Source organism: Colobus angolensis, unplaced genomic scaffold, assembly GCF_000951035.1.
Source record: "Colobus angolensis palliatus isolate OR3802 unplaced genomic scaffold, Cang.pa_1.0 Scaffold122, whole genome shotgun sequence".
Lineage (NCBI taxonomy): Eukaryota > Metazoa > Chordata > Mammalia > Primates > Cercopithecidae > Colobus > Colobus angolensis.
In genome coordinates this window covers 4,542,139-4,561,062 of record NW_012113364.1, presented here as the reverse complement: position 1 = coordinate 4,561,062, position 18,924 = coordinate 4,542,139, and the positions used below count along the sequence as shown (strand labels likewise).

Below are 18,924 nucleotides of genomic sequence, written 5' to 3'. Positions count from 1 at the left end.
CCCAGGAATTGGAGGCTGCAGTGAGCTATAGTTACACCACTGCACTCCATCCTGGGCAACAGAGCAAGACCTGGTCTTTAATTTTAAGAATAAAAATAAAGACATCTTAAAAAAAAAACAACAACAAAACAGTGATACTTTATGTGCATAAAAATCACCAGGTATAGGGAGGAAAACGAGGGGCTAACAGGGAGAGGATTCTTAGATACCTGCACTCCAGGTACCGGTCCTGCATGGGTGCTGGGGTACTCAGGGACATGTCACCAAAGGCCATAGATCATGGAATGCTACAAGGCGAATCCCACCTGGTGACCAGGATTGGCTTGTGACTGCAGGAATCTCCGTAAGTTCAGGGAGAACATTCTGAGTGCTGAGCGCTGGGCACCATGCCAGGAGTTCCGCAGGCACTGTTAGCTCTTAGCTGCCACGTGACCTGTGACCTGGTCGTGGCTCTTCCCAGGAACAGGATGTCAACTCCTGCTACATCACTCACCACATCTGGGTATCAAATGAGTTCCTCATCTGTTAAGCAGCTGCGAGACTTTGGGGGAGATATATGGGTAGGGATCGGTAAGGTTGGCAAAAGAAAGTGTGGGTCATTACCACTGGCCTTCTCATATCTAAAGAGTTTTGGGAGGTATTAAAGGAGTAAAAGGATAAAGCCTAAACATTCGGTACTAGCCTTATGGCTGCTAAGACTAAAGGAAAAGCTATATAGAAAGCACTCAATATGCATTCAATAAATGGTAAATCTAATAATAAGTGGTTTATCGTACTTATTAATGTTGATTAATTGCGTAAATTCCAGAAATTTAGAGAGAACAACAGCTTGTCTTTCTAACTAGCCAATATCATTTTTATTTTTATTTATTTTTATTTTTTGAGATGGAGTTTCTCTCTTGTTGCCCAGGCTGGAACGCAGTGGCGCCATCTCAGCTCACTGCAACCTCTACCTCCCGGGTTCAAGTGATTCTCCTGCCTCAGCCTCCTAAGTACCTGGGACTACAGGCATGCATCACCACGCGTGGCTAATTTTGTATTTTTAGTAGAGATGGGGTTTCACCATGTTGGTCAGGCTGGTCTCGAACACCTGGCCTCAGGTGATCCACCCACCTCAGCCTCCCAAAGTGCTGGGATTACAGGCATGAGCCACTGCGCCCAGCTGCCAAAATCATCTATAAAGTCTAGGGCCTACTGTATAGCAGTAGACACCATTCTCACTCTTACAAGGTACGGGGATACACTGTTCCAAACAACAGTGTGTGGAAACATCGAGGAAGATGCCACCATCCAATGATCAGGGTTTAAGAACAAGTGACACTGAGCAGGCTTCTCTTTCCAGACCCTGCAGTGTGATTCTGGACTTTATCAGATACTGAGTTGTGCTCTGGCCTGTGCTCAAAGACAATTCAGACACAAGTGCTCCCTCGAGATGCTTACAATCGAGTTAAGGAGATGAGATATGTTTAAAGATTATAGGAAGGAGTACTTTGGGAGGCCGAGGCAGGTGCATCACCTGAGATCAGGAATTCGAGACCAGCCTGGCCAACATGGTGAAACCCCGTCTCTTCTAAAAAAAAAAATAGCCAGGTGTGGTGGCGGGTGCCTGTAATCCCAGCTACTCAGGAGGCTGAGGCAGGAGAATCGGTTGAACCTGGGAGGCGGAAGTTGCAGTGAGGCGAGATCACACCACTGCACTCCAGCCTGGGCAACAAAAGCAAAACTCCGCCTAAAAAAAATAAAAATAAAAATAAATTATAATGTTCAATATTATAAGGTAAATGAAGCTAATGGTCCTCCCATCCCCACAAAAAAAAATGGCCATGGAGGAAGAGTGCTGTGAGGAGTCATAGAGAGAGAGAAATTGTTTTGGCTGGGAGCGTTCATGGAAAAAGTTGTTAAGTTATGCAGAAGATTTGGACATGAGCTCTCACTATTCTAGAATACATAAGCACACCAAAAAACACCTAAGTGAAAAATTGTATCTACTTAGATGACAGTTTCATGAGCACCAACGTTTCAGTCTAGGAAACTGGGAAGATGCCATCGATTTATTTTATTTTTATTTTATTTTATGTTTCAGATGGAATCTCGCTCAGCCACCCAGGCGGGAGTACAGTGGCGTGCCCTCAGCTCACGGCAACTTCCACTTCCTGGGTTCAAATAATTCTCCTGCCCCAGCCTCCCGAGTAGCTGGGACTACAGGCGCCTGCCACCATACTCAGCTAATTTTTGTATTTTTAGTGGAGACAGTGTTTTGCTACGTTGTCCCTGCTGGTCTCGAACTCCTGGGCTCAAGTGATCCCCCTACCTCGGCCTCCTAAAGTGCTAGGATTACAGGCGTGAGCCACCACACTCAGCCAGATACAATTGATTTAAAAAGAGAAAAAGAAGAGAAGAGGAAAAACAAGTTGATGAGTTTCTCTGAGGACAGGTTGAGGGGGCCAGAGGACATTCTGGGGTAGGCATCTGAACCACGACAAAGGTCTGGAGGGGAGAAAACAGGGCAGAGGTGTCAGGGACTGTGTGATGAGAGATGGCGTCCTAACATGGAGAAACCCCATCTCTATTAAAAACAAAAACTAGCTGGGCATGGTGGCAGGCACCTGTAATCTCAGCCAGTCAGTGGGGGCTGAGGCAGGAGAATCACATGAACCTGGTGGGGCGGAAGTTACAGTGAACTGAGATTACACCACTGCACTCAAGCCTGGGCGCGAGATTCTGATGGCCATGAGAGGGTGACAGTTCCAGGAAATGCAGGGAAGAAGACTTAGAACCACACTTTGTGAAACACATGTATTTAGGAGACAGGAAGAAGGGCTAGTGAGCAATCATGGCTCACTGCAGCCTCCACCTCCCCGGCTCAAGCAATCCTCCTGCCTCAGCCTCCTGAGCAGCTGGAACTAGGGGCATGCACCACTATGCCCAGCTAATTTCTTTTATTTTGTAGAGGGCTGGATAGAGAATGTAGAAGGAAGAAGGGCTGGAGAAGCTATGCTCAAGGCAGTACAGATGGGCCTCCAAGGAGGAACTGCAGTTCTCAAACCTGAGAGCCCAAGAGCATCATCTGGAAGTGTTGAAACTGAGTCCAACACTTTACAGGATAATGCTCCTATGACGCCAGTTCCGAAGCATTATCCTGTAAAGTGTTTGGCAGCGTTTCTGGAAGAAAGATACGTGCATTCATTTTATAAATATTTAAAGGAGTCTCTGTGGGTGAGAAGGACAGAGTCTCTGTCCTCAAAAGGCTACTCAACCTCCGGGGTCAGGAAAGTCAAATGCATTAGAGAAAATGAGAGCTGAGAATGGCCCGTTGATCTAGACAAACAGGAGGCCCCCGACGGTACCAGCGAGAAAAAAAGAAATCCCTCCAGATTCAGCTGTCTCCTGCAGGGACAGGGTCAACACAGAGAGAACTGGATGAGGACATCTCAAGAAGGACTTCCAGAAAGCCTGGCTCTGGTGGAACACATTTGAGACCGCCTAGGAGCATTAGGGTGTTGAGATTTGAAAATGGAGAGAAACTCAAGTTGAGATGGGGTACAAGAGCCCAAATTCACCTTAAAGAGAATGAGTCTATAAATTAACCAAGTAAAACCAGGTCCCCAGGCCCCCATGGAAGCACACAAATCCCCAACCTGACACTGGTTAGAAAGTCACCCCCTTAGCCAGGCACGGTGGCTCATTCCTATAATCTCAGCACTTTGGGAGGCTCAGGCAAACAGGTCACTTGAACTCAGGAGTTCGAGGCCAGCCTAGCCACATGGTGTGACCCTATCTCTACTAAAAATACAAAAATTAGCCAGGCGTGGTGGTACATGTCTGTAATCCCAGCTACTTGAGAGGCTGGGGTGGAAGAATCGCTTGAACCCGGGAGGCGGGGGTTGCAGTGGGCTGAGATTGTGCCACTGCACTCCAGTCTGGGCGACAGAGAGAGACTCTCTCAAAAAAGAAAAAAAAAAGAAAGTCACTCCCTCACCTAAGATCCTTTATCATCCTTAACAGATTAAACCATTTTAGGACGTTATAAGAACACTAAGAAAAACATCTTACTTTCTCTTTTTCCTCATGAACACACTCAGAGAAGAAAACAGAAACTCATTTCTGCAAAAATAAATGTTTACCTTCTGCAAAAATAAACGCAGAAACTCATTTTGACAAAAATAAATGTTATAAAATCCAATAAAAAATTGGCCAAGTGCCATCTGGGAACCCTTGTGTTTTTTAAGATTTTGATAAACAGCATTTGAGGAGGTTGAGGGGGAGAAGCGAACACTGCCTGTGATTGGGAAGGACTGGAGAGGGAGGTATGCACACCTGCTCCTTAACAATAAAACAAACACATGTCATCCAGGCTTACGGAGCACAAATTGACAAAAATAAAGTTATGAAACAGTAAGAACTAAAGCAAAGAACATTACAGAATTCTGTCTCAATCCTGCACTTTCAGTGATATGACAGAATAAACTATCGGCACCATCCCTGGTATCAGAGCCCTGCTCAGGAGCAAGTATTGACCTAGTAGACTTGAAATTGCCCCTATATACTTTATAAAATTAATCAGGAGGCCAGGCACAATGGCTCACACCTGTAATCCCAGCACCTTGGGAGGCCGAGGTGGGTGGATCACCTGAGGTCAGGAGTTCAAGACCAGCCTGGCCAACATAGTGAAACCCCGTCTCTACTAAAAATACAAAAATTAGCCTGGCTTGGTGGCACACGCCTGTAATCTCAGCTATTCAGGAGCCTGAGGTGGGAGAATCGCTTGAACCTGGGAGGTGGAGGTTGCTGTGAGCCAAGATCATGCCATTGCACTATAGCCTGGGCAATACAGTGAGACTCTGTCTCAAAAAAAAAAAGAAAAAAAATTCAGGAAAGAAGGGAGGGGGAAATTAAAATAAACCAAGCATGCAGCACATTCAGCATTAATCATTAGTCTCTGACCTGTTTTGTCATAGTTTCTTGGTGCCTGTTATACTAGAATGACTAGGACAATAGACCCTGTTACAAGATTACAGTCCCCCTTAACTGCTCTATTGATAACAACTTGAACATTATAAAACATTAAGTTTTCCCTTTGAGATATTCTTTCATGTCCTCCATACCAATGAAACTGCTGACATCAGCCGGTCTGAAGGACCCCACAAGAAGCTGCCTCACCAAAGAATGCAGTTTCCACATCTTGATAATGTCATCCCCTTTACCCTGATCAATGAATGACCTTGATTCTTCAGCCTCTCACCTTCCATGATCCCCTTCAAAGCCCCAGGCCCAGAAATCCTCGGGGAGGTGGATTTGAGGATCTCTTCCTGTCTCCTCACTTGGCTACCCTACGATCATGAAACTCTTTCTCTGTTGCAAACCCTGCTGTCTCAGCAAAATTGGTCTGTTACTGCACAGTGGACACATGAACCTGGTGGTCCTAACACAGACTCAGCTCCACCTGCTTCCAGAACCAATGCAAAAGTCTCAGTGCTTGGGATTTTTTATGTGTGCTTGGGAAGTGGCCACCCAGTCCAGGATTGGGCCAAGTCTGTGCATCCACAATGGTGGGCAACCTGACCTCTCTCAACACTCACAGTTATTAAGCCTTGATGATGAGACTTACTGAATATTTCAATTGCCCTTCGAAGTATGGAGATTCAGGAGAATCTGTCTAAGCTTAGATGAGTGAGTGTTCCTCTACCTTCAATCTGCATCGGAATCACCGGTAAGTCTGAGGTGGCCCAAGAACTCATATTTCTTACAAGCTTTAAATGGGAAGCTGCTGCATCAGCTGGTCTGCTAAGTGCCTATTGGGTGGCTCTGGCTTAGCATTTACCCCCTCTGCCTAACTCAATCTGGGATGAATTAGACCCTGAATGTGGGCCAGAGCTTACCCCAACTGAGCTGACATTCCAGAATCCCAGTGTTGCCCTGTTCATCTCCACTTTCCCCACTGCCTAGGACCTACTTTTCCTGCCTCATCTAAAAGATTGAACCCTCTGGAAGTGACCTTGGCCTACATGGTGAGGGTTTGCCATGCCATTTCCAAAACTGGAATCTTTTAAAATATATATATATAAATAAATTTAAATGTGTGTGTGTGTATATATGTGCGTATGTTTATATATATGTATGTATATATATGTATCTATGCGTGTATATATATACACATACACGTACAGTATATATATAAAATACATATAAATAAGTAAATAAATAAATATATATATACACACATACACACACATATACAGAGACAGAGACAGGTCTGTCCTTGTTGCCCAGGCTGGAGTGAAGTGGTGCAATCATGGCTCACTACAGCCTCGACCTCCCGAGCTCAAGCGATCCTCCTGCCTCACCCTCCTGAGTACCTGGAACTACCAGCACACACCACCATGCCCAGCTAATTTATTTTATTTTGTATAGATGAGGTCTCACTATGTTACCCAGGCTGGTTTCAAACTCCTGGCCTCAAGCAATCCCCCCACTTTGGCCTCCCAAAGCTCTGGAATTATGGGTGTGAGCCACCAAGCTTGGCTCCAAAACTGGGATCCTGATGGCTGGCCACCTCTGTGTGGGACAATCTCACAATCAGGTCAGTCTCTGGACAAGGATCCCAAATGGTCCTGCCTTCTGCTTTCACTCCCTGTTCCTGCTACCACTGCTACTAATGCCACAATTCTATCAACACTCCTTCTGACACCATCAACCCCCATTGCCACCACTGCCACGTTTATCACCAACACCTCTCCCTGCCAGCAGCTGCTGAGGTTTGGGCATGCTGCTCACTGTGAATGCATGGGTTGAGACAGCTGGGGACGAGAAAATAGCACATATGGCACATTCCAATTAAGAAACAAAATAGAATGAAAATGCCTGCCAGTATTTCCAGAGTGAGAATCACTGGGGACCTTATGAAAATGCAGGTTCCAAGGCTCCTTTCTCAGTATCCCTAATTCAGTGGGCCTTAGTGGAACTGGCCAGCACCCCCAGGTCATTCTCATGCAAACCCCAAACACCTCAAAAGCACTGGTTCACTTTTTTCATTGTTTTTACCATGTTTAAAATGTTTTGACCTTTTTACAATATACAATTCACTGGCATTAAGTACATTCACAATGTTGTGCAACTATCACCACTATCTATAACTTTTTCGTCACCCCAAACATAAACCCCATACCCATTGAGCAGTTGCTCCCCATCTCCCCTTTCCCAACCCCTGGTGACCACTAACATGCTTTCTGTCCCTATAACTTTGCCTAATACACATAGTTCATGAAAATGGAGTTGTAAAATATGTGGTCTTTTATGTCTGTTAGTTTTGAAAGTGCAGAAGAAGAAGTGATTTTATGTTGTGTACAATTTTGTTTTGTTTTGTTTTGAAAGAGGGTTTCATTCTGTCACTCAGGCTGGAATGCAGTGGCCGGATCATAGCTCACTGCAGCTTCCAACTCCTGGGCTCAAGTGATTCTCCTACCTCAGCTTCCCGGGTAGCTGGGACTACAAGGATGCACCACCATGTCTGGCAAATTTTGTTACTTATTTCTTGAAGGGACAGGGTTTTACCATGTTGCTGAGGCTGGTCTTGAACTCTGGGCTCAAGTGATGCTTCTGTCTTGGCATCCCAAAGTGCTGGGATTACAGGCACGAGCCACCATGCCCAGCCTGAGTGTGTGAATTTAAAACCTTTGACTTTGCTGAAGGTCTGATTCATATTCTGTGGCCATGGGGTCCTTCCAACCCCTATGTGGGTAACTGGTGGACTGGAGGCTTGCCCCTAAAACCCAGTCTGGTCACTTAGTCTGTCCCTCCCCTGGGTTCCTCCTAGGCCACCTTCTCCCTGGGCACATCTCTGCTCCTAGCTTGTTCAATGGGTTTCCAAGACTACCTCTGCCTGGAAGCATCTGGTGAGACACTTAGATAAGACTCCTCATCCTGATGGGACTTGAGTTCCTGAGCTCTTCCAGACTGGATGTGGAGAGAATCCAGCCCCTGCGTGGTGTCCACATCCTGGGCCCTCCCAGATGCCAGCCTTTCTCTCCACCCCAGTGGAAACATCCAGCTCTCTGTGCTTAGGGACTTATGACAGAGACCACAGTGAAAAAAATGGTCTTCAACACAGAGTTTAGCATAGACGTTAGTCAGGACACTTGACATTTCTGCATCATCTCTTTTTTTTTTTTTTTTTCCTGAGAGATTTCAATATTTTATATATGTAAGAAATAACTTCGATACCCTAGACAGAACATAAAACACAGACTGAAAACACTTGGGTATCAGCTACTTGGGAAGCTGAGGTGGGAGTCCAGCTTGAGGCAGAGGTTGCAGTGAGTGGCGATTGTACCACGGCACTCCAGCCTGGGTGACAGAGTAAGATGCCATCTCAAAAAAAAAATTTTTTTTTAAATATTATTAGACAAAGTTTTAAAGTTTTATCTTTAAAAGTGAACAAAAGATGGTGGAGTGGGGAGAAATTAGGTTGCATATCTCGCTTATGCAGCATAGGGGTTTCTTATCTGTCCAATGGAGATAGCAAACCCCAGAAATGAACCTGGGTTTTGTGGGGCCTGAAGTTTATACAATTTGGGCATTCTCTTTGAGAAACATTTTAAAAGCTTACTTTTGTAAGTTTTCCAAAAATGCATGACATGTAAACACACAGCAAGGGGTCATCAGATGACCTCGAAGGGCACCCATGCAAGGGAGGGGCCCAATGTGTAAACTTTGTTAGTTTCTCAGTGAGAATACTAACTGGGGAGGCAGATTTCACCAATGCCAGAGTTCCTTTTCTGCTGACAATCACTGTTTTTCAAACATTTCAAATACTATGCTTGTCTGTATCTATAATGAAATATTTATATCCCCAAATTGCTAACCAAGCTGACTAAAAATGTCAGCTAATCAGGAAACACTCCAGAACACTAGTCAGCCAAATTAGATCTCCTCTGGTAATTGAACCAGTGAATGGGCTGTCTTGGAAACTTGTAACATTCCACAACATTTGTCTTCATACTTACTGAGTCCTTATTAAGAGCCACAAGCTGTTGGCCTACAGCAACTCCTTCATACCTCTTAAAGACTCTGTGAGGTAAGGACATGATCAACCACACTTCACAGATGAGAAAACGGAAGCATAGAGAGCGTGCTATGCTCTGAATGTCTGTGTTCCCTCAAAATTCATACAGTAAATGCCAATCAATGCCTCCATGGGGTGGTATTAAGAGGGCAAGTGTTTAGGAGGTGATTAGGTCACGAGGACTCTACCCTCATGAATGGGTTGAGTGTCCTTACAAAAGGGGCCCCAGGGAGCTGGTTCACCACTTACTACACATGGAAACACATAGACATCTATGAGGAGTAGGCCCTCACCAGACACTGACTTTGGACTTCCCAGGCCCCTGAATTGTGAGCAATAAATTTCATTGTTTATAAATTACCAAGTCTAAGGCATTTCTTTTTAACTTCATTATTTTTGATTTTTATGGATACATAATAGTTAAGGTATTATTTCTTTATTTTACTTTTTCTTTTTTTTTTTAGCAAAATAGTCTCCCTCTGTCACACCAGCTACAGTACAACAGAATGATCATAGCTCTCACTGTGGCTTCCAACCCACAGACTCAAATGATCCTCCTGCCTCAGCCCCCCAAGTAGCTGGGACTGCAGGCATGCACCACGATGCCTGTCTGATTTTTATTTTATTTTAGTAGACATGGGGTCTTGTTATGTTCCTCAGGCTGGTCTCAAACTCCTGGCTTCAAGTGATCTTCCAACCTCAGCCTCCCAAAATGCTGGAATTACAAGCATGAGCTACAATGCCCAGCCTAAGATACTTCTTATAGCAGTCCCCAAATGGACTAAGACAGAGGGCCAGTAACTTTTCCAAGGTCACACCATTTGTAAGTGACATGCCTACACGCATCACCACTCTACCTCTGATTCCTGTGAACGTGATGTTGTGAAATCTGAAGTTGTTTGTCTGCTAATACAAAGCCGCTGTGGCCTGGCCTGGGCTTGTCCTGAGAGTTGGCTCCCTCTAGTAGCTTGGAAGCACCCACATCTCTGATTACAGACTAATTATCAGTGTATACAGCCTTATTCCACTGCACAGGGTTGCATGAGGACCAAATGTGAGTGCAAAGCACCAGTATGATGATCCCATTTTCTTCTGAATCTGCAGCCATCAGCACCAGTTTCAGAGAGGGAAGATAAAGGATTAGGGCTGTAACCATGAGTAGAAAGTTGGCCAGGCTGCAGGATGGGAGCAGCAGGCTCTGGACTTGAGGCAGGTGCCTACTTTTTCTAGGTTGCCTTCTGCTCACTGTGGTCAATGTTCCACACAGAAGAGACCTAAGGGCTGATTAAGAGGTTTCAAAAGACTGGGCATCCAGGGAACCTTTTGGGCTTCCAACTCTTTTGAACAATACAGTGAAGCTCTGAAGAAGCCTGAGGGATACAGGAGCCACGTATCTGGTAGATATACACATACCCCACCCCAGCTTTGCCACTATGGCATGGGCCCATCTGTCTCTGAAATCCTGGGCTTGAAGAATAGCCATGGTGAGGAAGCAAGCACGTAAAACTGCAGGATGAAATAACCCAGGAGGTGGCTGCACTGCATATTTTATTCTCTGAGCATCTCTCAGCTTTGCAGACTTAAATAACGCACTTGCTGACTATGGGCTGGAGCAAAAATGAGGCAAGAGCGAGAAACTTCAGGAAGAATGAGAGAGATTAAAGAGGGAAGCTTTTGCTATGTATGAAAGCATTTTGAGGGCGATTCCACAGTGAGATCAAAGCAAGGACAAAAGAAAGCAGAAGACGAAAAGAAAAGCAAAGAGATGTGAGGTGCAAAACACCAAAGTGTTAAACTAAATATATCACACTGAGTTGTGCATTCATGAGAGGCACTTTGTAAAAGAAAGCCATCTCAGCTTCCAATTCCTTTGTTAAGAAATTCCTCTCTACTGCTTCTTCCATTTACATTTTACCTTTTCGAAAATAAATATGAGTAGCCCAAACCTACAAGGACACATCCTAGTACGCATAGGCTATAAGCCGTCTAGGTGAGAACTCCCAGTTGTCTCCCCCATTTAAAAGAGCATTCCCCTATCTTACCCCATCAAAGGCATTTGAAAGTCTGGCATTTGCAGATGATTCTAATAATAACACAAGAATTTCAGCAATCAAATTTGTCTACAGGCTGGGGTGTGTTTTTTTTTCATTATGTTCTTACTTACGGTGATACTGATTCCAAATGCTCTGAAGCTGGCAAACCTCTTCCTTGAAATAGCAAAAGTCACAGTCATTAAAGAGACAGCAAAACAGAACACAAGCAATGTGAAGCCCTGGGGAGAACAGGGTCACACCTTGGTGCTCCGTCACTTCTTCCTCAAGTTTTCTTTAAATGCATTTGGCAGCCAGGAATGGAATAACTGAAGTGAGGCATCCCGCCACTTCACCATTCTCTAGCATTTTGGGGTGCCCCATATTCAGGACCCTGAAGTTTCCAAGATCAAAGGCAGTGTGAATCTTATGTGCAAACGAAATGCTCATGCCTGCTTATAGGAATAGTCCATGCTAAGTTATTAACATATCATACGAATATTCTATCAATAACAGCTCTTACTAGCATCCAAAAGGGCTGCAGAACCTAACATGTTTCTTCTAGCTAGCGGAGACTATCGAGCCATATAACATCAGAGCGGATGTGGACTGGAATGGCACTGTAGAACATTCCGGCTGAACAGCAGCTCTGCTAATACCAAACCACCTGACATTCCCACACTTCTCAGTCATCCGGGCTAAAGGGCCAATGTACCAAAGCCAATTTCTTAGTTGTGACAGTATTCTGGAGTTTTGCAAGATGTTACCACTGGGAGGAACTAAGCGAAGGCTACATGGAATTTCCTGTTCATCTTTGCAGCTTTCTGTGAACCTATAATTAGTTTAAACTAAAAAGGGTTTCGTTGTTGTTCTTCTTGTTTTTAAAAGCCAGTTAGTGGCTGAAGCTTTAGCTGGGGTTCTCACACTATCGCTTGTGTAAAGATACATACTCTCCTCATTCTTTCCTCCCTGGGGCCTAAAAAAACACAAAGAGAAATGTAAATGCACAACCTAGTTAGGATTACAGACCCACACAGCAAATGCTGTCACACTGCTAAGATCTGGTTGGGGGCAAAAACAAGTATTATTTCTGATTAGGAAGGCTCTTTACAGGCAGGCGGGAAGGCAGGTGATGTTCAAATAAAGAGAGCCTGGCCAAGCATGGAGCTGTGTGATAACAAGTTGTCTCTCGGCTATTTCACTCAGAACCTCAGCAACACAGGAAGAATGTTATCTCTTGGAAACACAAGACTTCTCCCATCTCTGCAATTATAAACCAAGAAGAAAAGCAAACAATGCTAGTGTGACTTCTTCTCCAAAATTCCTTTTGGAAGTGCAGAGGGTATAACCTTTCACTCCAAAAAGTTTTCAGCCATCTTGCTTTCAACCTTTGAATACAACCAACCAAGACAAGATGTTGATCAGATATGCCTGTCGTACAGGGAAGTATTAGTGACAAGATGTACAACCGTCCAAATCATCAAGAAACTCAAATGATGGTGATAGGAGATAGGCAATTTCTGACACCTAAACCAATATAACTATAGCATTCAAGCCAAAATATGTACAATGTGAAATCCTAAAGCTTCTAGAACAATGCCAGAAGAAGTGGAGGAAAAAAATCTCTGCACATGTGCAACTGAAATTAACCTATTCAACAATTACTGTAATTTAGCTGTGGGCTAGATCCTGGGATTACAGCACAGAGCAAGCTATCGGTCTTACCATCAAGTGTCTTACCACTTAGAGATAGGCAGATAAATGAAGGCAATTCAGTTATGGTTTCCCAGTGTGGATGACATGCAAGTTGAATACTGATGAATGAACCGGAGCTAGCAAATCAAATAATGTCATGAGCACACTCAACAGTACCCTTTATGACACTGTTAGGACTTGCACTATGTGCCTTGCAAGTATTACCTGTAAACCTCACAATGAAAACCCTGCATGAAAGCTACTATTACCCTAACTTAAACAAGGTCAGAAAAGTTAAGTGCCTTGGCCAAGACCACATAGCTAAAGTTTGGGCCGGGATTCATTCCTCTCTTTCCTCCCCATGCTACTGATTTAAACAGCAGTCCTCATCCATTTTGGCACCAGGAACCACTTTGGTGGAAGATCATTTTTCCATGGACAGAGCAGATGGATGGTTTCAGGATGATTCAAGCGCATTACATTTATTGTGCACTTTACTTCTACTGTTATTACATTGTAATATATAATGAAATAATTCTACAACTCATGATCATGTAGAATCAGTGGGAGCCCTGAGCTTGTTTTCCTACAATTGGATGATCCCATCTGGGGGTGCTGGAACACAGTGACAGGTCATAAGGCATTAGATTCTCATAAGAAGCATGCAACCTAGATTCCTCATATGTGCAGTTCACAATAGGGTTCACACTTCTATAAGAATTTAATGCCACTGCTGATCTGACAAGGTGGGGAGCTCAGGTGGTAACGCGAGCAATGGGGAGTGGCTGTAAATACAGATGAAGCTTTGCTCCCTTACCAGCCTCTCACCTCCTGCTGGGCGGCCTAGTCCCTAACAGGCCATGGACCAGTTTATGGCCCGGGAGTTGGGGACTGCTGCTTTACAACAAAGAAGGTAACAAGGTAAGTTAAAAAAGCAAAATATTAATAAGGCATATAAAAGAGTATTGAGGGCCAGGCATGGTGGCTCACGACTGTAATCCCAGCACTTTGGGAGGCCAAGGTGGGTGGATGATCTGAGGTCAGGAGTTCAAGACCAGCCTGGCCAACATGGTGAATCACCATCTGTACCACAACTACTAAAATTAGCCAGGTGTGGTGGCGGGTACCTGAATTCCAGTTACTCGGGAGGCTGAGGCAGGAGAATCGCTTGCACCTGGGAGGTGGAGATTGCAGTGAGCAAGATCGCACCACTGCACTCCAGCTACAGCAACAGAGCAAGAAACTGTCTCAGGGAAAAAAAAAAAAAAAAGAAAGAAAGAAAAAGAAAACAAAAAGAGTATTAAGGCCATTAGTTGTAAAAAGAAAGAAGCTTCTCATAGTAGTTTAAGGAAAACTTGACGGCTGAAGTTACAACTCACCTAAGTTTTAAAGGCACAGTAAATTTCCATAGGATGTTGGAACTTGACAAATCCAAAAAGTGAAGTCCATCCCCTTCCCAAACCTGTGATTCTTAATTCTTAGTATATCCCATTCTAAATGAGAAGTATGAATACCCATCTTGTCACCTAAGCAGGGACCCTGGGGATCCTCTTTGACTCCTGCCTCCTCCTTATAATTGGTTATATGTGATTCAGCTTCAGTGTATCCAAATATTAAATAATTCAGCAGATAAAAACAGTGAATTTCAGATCACTGGTTAAAGGACTTACTATTGAGATAACCGTATTTTGGGACAGAGTCTCTATGTTAAAAATTCTTATACTTTATATAAAAATATTTCCTCTGTCTGGAATTTATTTTTACCCATAAAAATGGTTATCAATATTTGTATAGTCTAGGCATAATGAATCACATTCTTAAGACTCTGGTATCAAAAAGAAAAGACTGATGGATTTGACTATATAATGTAAAATTTATACTTGCCAAAAAAGACTACGAATGAATTAAAGTGAGAAGCACAAGTTGAGAGAAATGCCTGCAAAGTGATGTAAAAAAGGTTTGTTTAATATATAAAAAGTTCTTGATATACACCATGGAATACTACGGAGCCATAAAAAGAATGAGTTCATGTCTTGCAAGGACACAGATGAAGCTGGAAACCATCATTCTCAGCAAAGTAACACAGTAACAGAAAACCAAACACCGCATGCTCTCACTCATAAGGGAGAGTTGAACAATGAGAACACATGGACACAGAGAGGGGAGCATTACACCCTGGGGCCTGTCAGGGGGTGGGGGACAAGGGGAGGGAGAGCATTAGGACAAATACCTAATGCATGCAGGGCTTGAAACCTAGATGATGGGTTGATGGGTGCAGCAAGCCACCATGGCACATGTATACCTATGTAACAGACCTGCACGTTCTGCACATGTATCCCAGAACTTAAAGTAAAATAAAATAAAAAGTGCTTGTAAATCAATAAGACAAAGAAAAACACTCCAATAAAAAAGGGATAAAGGAGTCATCAATAGGCAAATCTCTAAAAAACATATAAACATATGAAAAAGTATTCATCATCAATACTATTTTTTAAAATGCAGATTTAAAAATGTAATGCCATTTTCCCTGCATCAGAACAAGATGGCCAAGACAAATAAGATTCAGTGTTGGTAAGAATACAGAGAAAAAAAGTCTTTCATATACTCTTCATGTGATAGTTTCACATACCTGGAAGAGAGTTTATCAATTTATATTAAACATTCTCAAAGATGAATATAAAACTTTCAGAATAAGATGATGAATTTAACTCATGAATCAGAGACCACTACTCAAAATTCACTAAAGAACTACAGTAAAAGGATTTCTAAAATAAACAAACAACAAGAACAAAAACCATAACCTTCCAAAGCCAGAGGAAATGCAAGACAAGACAACAGCCATGGAATCGAGCAAGCTTGAATGCAGGTTCAGGTTAATCAAGTGACTGAAGTATAACAGATGATCCCAAGCCAACAATGCCCAAAACTGAGAAACCAACTCGATATATACCAGAGGACACTCAAGAGGCAATGGAACCGGCAGCCCCAGGTGCCTTTGGAACTGGGGGTAAAATGAACAGACCAAAATAAGGAAGGCCAGCACAAAGGTTATAAAATTCCCACTCCACTCCCACATGTTTTTTTGTTTTTGTTTTTGTTTTTGTTTTTTTGAGATGGAATCTCACTCTGTCACCCAGGCTGGAGTGCAGTGGTGCAATCTCAGCTCACTGCAACCTCCACCTCCCGGGCTCAAGCAATTCTGCTGTCTCAGCCTCCTGAGTAACTGGGATTATGGGTGTGCACCACCACAGAGCTGCTTTTTTTTTTTTTTTTTTTTTTTTTATTTTTAGTGTAGACGGGGTTTCATCATGTTGGCCAGGCCGGTCTCAAATGCCTGATCTCAAGTGATCTTCCCACCTCAGCCTCCCAAAGTGCTGGGATTACAGGCTTGAGCCACCACGTCCAGCCTCCACTCCCACTTCTTGTTTCAGCCCACACAAATCACTCCGCTGTCAAATCAAGTACGTCCAACTCAAGTACGCAATGTCTGATCAGCTTTTTAAAAACTGTGATACAATGGACATAACAAGAAATTTACTATTTTAACCATTTTAAGTATACAGTTCAGTGACATTAGGTACATACATATTATTGTGCAGACATAATCTATTTCCACAACTTTTTTCGTCTTCTCAAACATATCCCAAACCCTTAAGCGATAACTCCTCATTCCCCCTCCACTTAGCTCCTGGCTGTCTAATCACTATTTAAGAGATAATCATAAACAGAAAAGACTCACCAGACACTTAAGGGAAGCCTCCAACATGGAAGCTAGAAACTAAACATCAATGAGAAAAATGTAAGTTGTAGAGATAGACTATGCAGGGAGAAAACTTAAAACAAAAAATATTATTAACATCCTCCAGGGATAAGAAAACATATTGCTTCCAATAAAAAAGGACAATATGTTATAAAAAGAGCTTTCAGAGAATACAAATGATCACCTGGAAGTAAAACTATGATAGCAGAAATATAAAAAATGGATAGAAGGGCAGAATAAAAAAACTGAAGTAAGAATAAAGAAAACAGAGCAAAAATATCAGATAGAGAAAGATAAGATACCAGAGAAACATAAAAAATTAGAGGCTCAATTATTAGAGGCCCCAAACTAGAATAATAAAAGATGCTGAAAGAGAGAACAGAAAAAATGAGGAGGAATTATCAATTAAAAGTCCAAGAAATTTCCAAAGATAGATAGACAATAGATTCCAGATTGAAGCCACTAAATGCCCCATCCAATCAATGCAAACTGACCCATATCAAGACTCATCACTGTAAAATTTAAAACTATGGTGACAAGATAAAGATTCTACAGGCTTCCAGAAAGGAAAAAAGAACATGCAAAAGATCAGGAATCAGAATGCCTTTGGTTCTTCCAAAACAACAACAACAACAAAGAAAGATAGACATTAATAATGAAGCAAAACCATCAAAATTCTGAAAGAAGGTAACATCTAACTCAATGACACCATCATTCACCTAGAAGATGAGGCTAAAGCCATCTTTAGAGGCATGAGTGAGCTTGAAAGATTTTCTCTTCCTTGCAGTCTCTTAAGAAGCTTCCAGTTGTTGTGTTTCACCAAAAAAAGGAACATAAACCAACAGAAAAGCACAGGAGACAGCACAGAAGAGGGTCAGAGAATCTGGAAGAAGACGGTCAAGGGAGATCCAAGATAACAACAACACACAGCCACAGAGGCCGACCCCCATAACAGGGCAGTGTGACTTCAGACAGATGCATTGAGAGTTGTCATTTCTAACACTGCTCCTGCAAACGTACCTTTTAAGCTGAGGATGGATTGCCTGAATGAGTGTAGCACCCATTCTTATCTATAATTGGATGTTCTAACTACAGGCTTTCTGCCTGCTGCCTGGATCAGTGGAAGACATTCATTGTATCATATCTCATATTTCTCAAGACATGTTCTGCTTTGACCTGCTCCTGAGGATAGGCAGTAGGTCTTGATAAGATCAGAAGCAGAAAATACAGAGAAGCCCATTCCATCTGTCCAGATTTTTGCCTTAAGTCCAGTACCTGGTCTACACAATAGCCCACTATGGTGAGTCCCATGTTTCCTGAGCTCACTCATGACTTAGCTGTCTTCTCCAGAAGAGGCTTTTGTAAACCCTTAGGAAGGTATATGGGTGAATGTTCTCATACTTGACATGGTAGGAGAAGAGATATTTATTAATAAATATATTTTTAAAAATAAATAGAGGAGGTAATTAAGCAAGAAAAATAAATAGAAAATATTCAGATGGAAAGTAAGAAGTAAGATTATCATTATTTGAAGATAACATGATATTCTATATAGAAAGCTCTATAAAATCTACAAAAAAACCTATTGGAGCTAATAATAAAGTTTAGCAAAGTTAAAGGATACAAGATGAACATACAAAAATAAGTTGTATTTCCATACAATAACAATAAACAACCCAAAAATGAAACTAAGAAAACAATTCAATTTATAATAGTATTAAAAAGACTAAAACATTAAGGAACAAATTTAACCAAGGAAGTGTAAAATGTGTATACTGAAAACTAAAAAACATTGTTGAAAGAGATTAGAGACCTAAATAAATAGAAAGACATCTATGTTCATGGATTGGAAGCATTAATATTATCAAGATGACAATATGCTCCAAATTGATTTACACATATAATACAATCCCTAAAAAAATTCTGACACCTATTTCTCAGAGAAATGTTCAAGCTTGTCTTAAAATTAATGTGTAAATGCAAGGGACCCAGAATAGACATAACAATCTTGAAAAAAGAACAAGGTGGGGGGTCTCGCGCTTCCCACTTTTAAAATTTACTATAAAGAAAAAGTTACCAAGACAGTGTGATCATGCCATAAGCACAGATGCATAAATCAAAGAAATAGGATTGAGAGTCCCAAAATAACTTCTCATATTTACAGTCAGTTGACTTTAGACAAGGGTGCCATAACCATTCAATGAGGAAAAATTGGGCCTCTTGAACAAATGCTCATGGGATAACTATATACGTAAAAAATAAAAATAGAAAGAATTTGGATCCCTACCTCAAACCATATCCAAAAATGAGCTCACAATGGATATAAACCTATATGGAAGTGCTAGGCCTATAAAACTCTTAGAAGAGAACAAAGGTTC

At 42.4% G+C, this 18,924-nt stretch overlaps 1 protein-coding gene across 1 annotated transcript in view; it reads right to left on the bottom strand.

Moving 5' to 3' along the window:
- WBSCR17 (Williams-Beuren syndrome chromosome region 17) overlaps positions 1 to 18,924 on the bottom strand; it is a 630,593-nt gene that overhangs the window by 316,027 nt on the left and 295,642 nt on the right. The gene's annotated exons all lie outside the window — the stretch shown is intronic.